Source organism: Budorcas taxicolor, chromosome 18, assembly GCF_023091745.1.
Source record: "Budorcas taxicolor isolate Tak-1 chromosome 18, Takin1.1, whole genome shotgun sequence".
Lineage (NCBI taxonomy): Eukaryota > Metazoa > Chordata > Mammalia > Artiodactyla > Bovidae > Budorcas > Budorcas taxicolor.
Window position 1 is genome coordinate 25,505,807 of NC_068927.1, and position 6,000 is coordinate 25,511,806.

The following is a 6,000-nucleotide window of genomic DNA, read 5'->3' on the forward strand; positions in this document are numbered from 1 at the left end:
TATGTCCATTGAGTCGGTGATGCCATCCAACCATCTCATCCTCTGTTGTCCCCTTTTCCTCCTGCCCACAATCTTTCCCAGCATCAGGGTCTTTTCCAGTGAGTCAGCTCTTCCCATCAGGTGGCCAAAGTATTAGAGTTTCAGCTTCAACATCAGTCCTTGCAATGAACACCTAGGACTGATCTCCCTTAGGATGGACTGGTTGGATCTCCTTGCAGTCCAAGGGACTCTCAAGAGTTTTCTCCAACACCACAGTTCAAAAGCATCAATTCTTTGGTGCTCAGCTTTCTTCACAGTCCAACTCTCACATCCATACATGACCACTGGAAAAACCATAGCCTTGACTAGATGGACCTTTGTTGGCAAAGACTCCTTAAAAACTCATATTCTCTTGAGCATGCATCCCTATTGTTGATTTCCTTAACCGTGTGCTATGGAAATCATACCCTTTTTTGAGATCTACAGATTTAGAACTTTGTTTTAAAGACAACAACTGTGGCCAAAGGCTATGTGGGAATTGCCTTATTGAAGGTAACACTAATTGTATAATGAGAAAATAAATTGTTTGCCACAGAATTTAGTTTCATTTTAGTTGGGTAGTTTAGAATGTAGTACTTGCCCAGTAAATGAATCAGATTTACTTTATTTACATAATATTAGAATTAATATATTTTACCATCTAAGTGGGAATTTTATTGTGTCCTCTCAAATTTGAGAAAATGAAAGTGAAAAATGTCAGTCACTCAGTTGTTTGTGTCCAACCCTTGCTACCCTGTGGACTGTAGCCCACCAGGCTCCTCTGTCCATGGAATTCTCCAGGCAAGAATACTGGAGTGGGTTGCCATTCCCTTCTCCAGGGGATATTCCTGACCCAAGGATCGAATCTGGGTCTCCTGCATTGCACACAGATAATTTAACATCTGAGAGCTTGCCTGAAATATCAACAGGAAAAATAGGAAGGTTCTAAAGTATCACCAAAGGCTAGGAAATCCAAAAACCTACTTTATTAATGCAAGACCACAATTTAATCCCCAGGCAGGAATTTAGCAATTTTTTTTCCTTTAGTTTAAGCAATAATTTCCCTCAAATGCCACTTTATTATATGTCATGCATGCTTACTAAAAAGTTTCATCCTTAAGTATATATGTATGATTGTTTGCTCTTTACATATCTTAAGCTATTTAGGGAGAAGGGAATGGCACCTCACTCCAGTATTCTTGCCTGGGAAATCCCATGGACGGAGGAGCCTGGTAGGCTACAGTCCATGGGGTCGCAAAGAGTTGGACACGACTGAGCGACTTCACTTTCATTTTTCACTTTCATGCGTTGGAGAAGGAAATGGCAACCCACTCCAGTATTCTTGCCTGGAGAATCCCAGTGACAGAGGAGCCTGGTGGGCTTCTGTCTATGGGGTCACACAGAGTCGGACATGACTGACGCGACTTAGCAGCAGTAGCAACAGCAAGCTATTTAGACAAAGAATGGAATGAGCTGAAAGCAATTGCTTAAGTAATTAGGAAAGTTCATCTTTATAATATTGTTTATCACATGGAATTGAATATATATAATACTCAGGTACCCTGATTTTTATCATGGAAAAGTCACGTTAATCCCATTAATCATGAAAAAGTAGCATTTTAAATTACAAGCTTTCTATGAGACTCTTGAAAGTGATCCCATTGTTTTACTGTTTCAGAGTAATATTTATGTTCTTTAATTCCACTCCTGCCAATGTACTATTCCTCTTTTATTATGTTACTGAACAAACTTGCTATATAAAAGTCTTAGCAATTAAAAATTCTGGTTTTGCCATTTTTGTCTCAAATATAATATACTTTTTTTAAATATGGTTTGAATGTAAGTTTGTATATTTGTGAATGTGATCAATCAATTTTGTTTGCATTTAAGCCTTATGAAATATCACACATAATTTTATTCTAATGAAAGACTCAAATTTTAGCCAAAGCAGCAATAGTTCGTGTTCCTAAAGTTGAGTTTTGACTGATGGAGTGTATGTAATAACGCAAGTTATTACTGTTAGTATTACTACCAACTAGGCCTCTGCTCTCATGCCATCTAAACAAAGATTTTCTTCAAAGAGGCTCTTCTCTTAGAATTTAAAATTAAGCAATTAAATTTCATTAAATCAGTTAAATGCACTGTGCTTTTATATAATAGTTTTAAAGACCCAAGTTACTCTTTGAAATGAGAAATACTAGATCCTAAGACTTATACACCATAAAACTTTCAATCAGAACAGTTCTATTGAAGGATAACGACACACTGAATGTTTACAGAGCAAGTTGCTTGCTTTATGTATATTTAATTCTCTTCTGCCACTGTTTTTAGAGTCTTGGAAGGCTGAATATGATCGCTAGTAGTACTGCCTCTAATGGAGACTTAAAAGAGCCCCTTTTAGAAGACGTATAGTGTGTTGTCTGTATGAAGCATGGCAGTATGGCTGTCTGATTCTCAGACTCAGGAACTCTCCCTTTCAGACTGTTAGAAATGCAAGGTGGTTAGTTGATAGCAGTTAATTGATATACCACTGACTCTATTAGAATACATGGGCTCCTTACCACAAAGGTCCCTGTGGAATCCTTATAAGGGTGTCACTACAGAGGATAAAAAGTTACTAGTAAGAAGCCCTTTCCTAGGAATGCAGACGTATTTATAATTCTTTTTTTCTTTTCTGTTCGCTTGGATTGACTTTGCCATTTTTTGCTCAGTTGTTAGACCAGAGTATTCTGTCAATGCCATGCTGTGAGTTGATAGAAGGGAAAGGCCATCACGAAGTTCTTAACATATATCCTACATACATATCTTGTATATATATCATTAACAGTGTATATGCTATTTATATCCTACTATTCCACTTGCAACGTAACATTTTCTAGTATCATTAAAATTCTCTGGAAATGTAAAATTTTAAATGTATGCCTAAGGTTCCTTCAGATAACTGTAACATAATCATGTGATCATACTTCAGATTTTGAAACTATGAGTTTCATTTTCATCTTGGGACTATTAAAAATAACCAATTCTATATTCCATGATAAGTTTTGAATTATGAATAGTTTGCTAAGGGGCTTATTTATACTTTTTGAATTCTAAAATGAAAAATTTCCTAAAGATTTTATAATTATTAACTTTATTTTAAACTAATTTTATTACAGGAAAAAATTGAATTATTATCCTAGATACCATAGAATAATTCTAACTTCATGTAGTAGTTTATACATTCGTATCTTTTCAAGGTAAGTAGGCTTCATCTTTTTAAGAGTATTTTTCCCTTTGAGAGTAATAGACTTACTGATTATTACAATAAGTAATAACAATACCAATTTGGAGTCCTTACTATTTATCAGGCATTATGCTAAGTGATTTACAGGCAAATACACATTTAAACACTCAAGAAACAAAGGTATTATTGTCCCTAGTTTTATTAAACAAAATTTAGAACTACCCCTAAGTCATTCATTAAATGATAGAGCTTGCAATTAAACCCAATTATGTCTTGATTCCAAAGGTCATGCTTCTGATAATTTATATAAAGTAGTAAAGCTGCCTGATTTATAAAATTTGTAGGTTAAGCATCTGCCATTTATTTTCCTCCTTGTGGGAAATTTTGACTTAGTTCTTAAAGAGAAACGGAGGTGGTTCAGAATGGTTCCTTCCAAGCAGTGGCTGAGAAAGATTGGCGAACCACAGCCTAACCAAGGAAACCCTCCCAACCCCTTCTTGACACGGAACCCATGACATGGGCCCAGGATAGGTCAGCTGAAAACCCTGAAACGTTCCTGTAGGAACAGTCCAGTTACTGTACCAAAGATGAGGTGAATATCCAGATACTACCGTAAACTTTTTCCTTTGTGGGTAGTGATGAAGAGTGCATTTTCTAGTTCTCATGGGTCCCTCTGCTGCAGCAGCCTTTTCAGTCACATCTCTGCTCTCAGAACAAAGTAAATGCTGAATAAAGGAGAGTTTGAGGGACTTGAGGATAAAGCCAGAATGGAGCATCTAGGACCTTCATTCTAACTATTGCGAAGCATTGCCTTTGCTGGTCTCCCTGCTTTATCCTTTACTCTTTTTATTCAGTTTAGTTCAGTTCAGTCACTCAGTCATGTCCGACTCCTTGTGACCCCAAGAATCCCGGCATGCCAGGCCTCCCTGTCCATCACCAACTCCCAGAGTTCACTCAAACTCATGTCCATTGAGTCAGTGATGCCATCCAGCCATCTCATCCTCTGTCATCCCCTTCTCCTCCTGCACCCAATCCCTTACAGCATCAGAGTCTTTTCCAATGAGTCAACTCTTCGCATGAGGTGGCCAAAGTACTGGAGTTTCAGCTTCTCCAACACCACAGTTCAAAAGCATCAATTCTTCGGTGCTCAGCTTTCTTCACAGTCCAACTCTCACATCCATACATGACTACTGGAAAAACCATAGCCTTGACTAGATGGACCTTTGTTGGCAAAGTAATGTCTTTACTTTTCAATATGCTATCTAGGTTGGTCATAACTTTCCTTCCAAGGAGTAAGTGTCTTTTAATTTCATGGCTGCAGTCACCATCTGCAGTGATTTTGGAGCCCAGAAAGAGTCTGACACTGTTTCCCCATCTATTTCCCATGAAGTGATGGGACCAAATGCCATGATCTTTGTTTTCTGAATGTTGAGCTTTAAGCCAACTTTTTCACTCTCCTCTTTCACTTTCATCAAGAGGCTCTTTAGTTCCTCTTCACTTTCTGCCATAAGGGTGGTGTCATCTGCATATCTGAGGTTACTGATATTTCTCCCAGCAATCTTGATTCCAGCCTCGGGGACTTTGTGCTTCTTCTAGCCCAGCGTTTCTCATGATGTACTCTGCATATAAGTTAAATAAGCAGGGTGACAATATACAGCCTTGATGTACTTTTTCCTATTTGGAACCAGTCTGTTGTTCCATGTCCAGTTCTAACTGTTGCTTCCTGACCTGCATATAGGTTTCTCAAGAGGCAGGTCAGGTGGTCTGGTATTCTCACCTCTTGAAGAATTTTCCACAGTTTATTGTGATCTACACAGTCAAAGGCTTTGGCATAGTCAGTAAAGCAGAAATAGATGATTTTCTGAAACATCTTGCTTTTTCTTTTTTCTCTTGCTTTTTCCATGATCCAGCGGATGCTGGCAATTTGATCTCTGGTTCCTCTGCCTTTTCTAAAACCAGCTTGAACATCTGGAAGTTCGCAGTTCACATATTGCTGAAGCCTGGCTTGGAGAATTTTGAGCATTACTTTACTAGTGTGTGAGATGCGTGCAATTGTGCGGTAGTTTGAGCATTCTTTGGCTTTGCCTTTCTTTGGGATTGGAATGAAAACTGACCTTTTCCAGTTCTGTGGCCACTGCTGAGTTTTCCAACTTTGCTGGCATATTGAGTGCGGCACTTTCACAGCATCATCTTTCAGGATTTGAAATAGCTCCACTGGAATTCCATCACCTCCACTAGCTTTGTTCGTAGTGATGCTTTCTAAGGCCCACTTGACTTCACATTCCAGGATGTCTGGCTCTAGATGAGTGATCACACCATCGTGATTATCTTGGTCGTGAAGCTCTTTTTTGTACAGTCCTGTGTATTCTTGCCACCTCTTCTTAATATCTTCTGCTTCTATTAGTTCCATACCATTTCTGTCCTTTATGGAGCCCATCTTTGCATGAAATGTTCCCTTGGTATCTCTAATTTTCTTGAAGAGATCTCTAGTCTTTCCCATTCTGTTGTTTTCCTCTTATTTCTTTGCATTGATCACTGAGAAAGGCTTTCTTATCTCTCCTTGCTATTCTTTGGAACTCTGCATTCAGATGCTTATATTTTTCCTTTTCTCCTTTGCTTTTCGCTTCTCTTCTTATTACTCTTTTTATTAGTGCACTTAAACTTCTGGGGGCTTTGTTTATATATATATATACATGTATAACAAATATATATTTATATATTATAATGTTTATATAATATATTATTCATGTATTTAT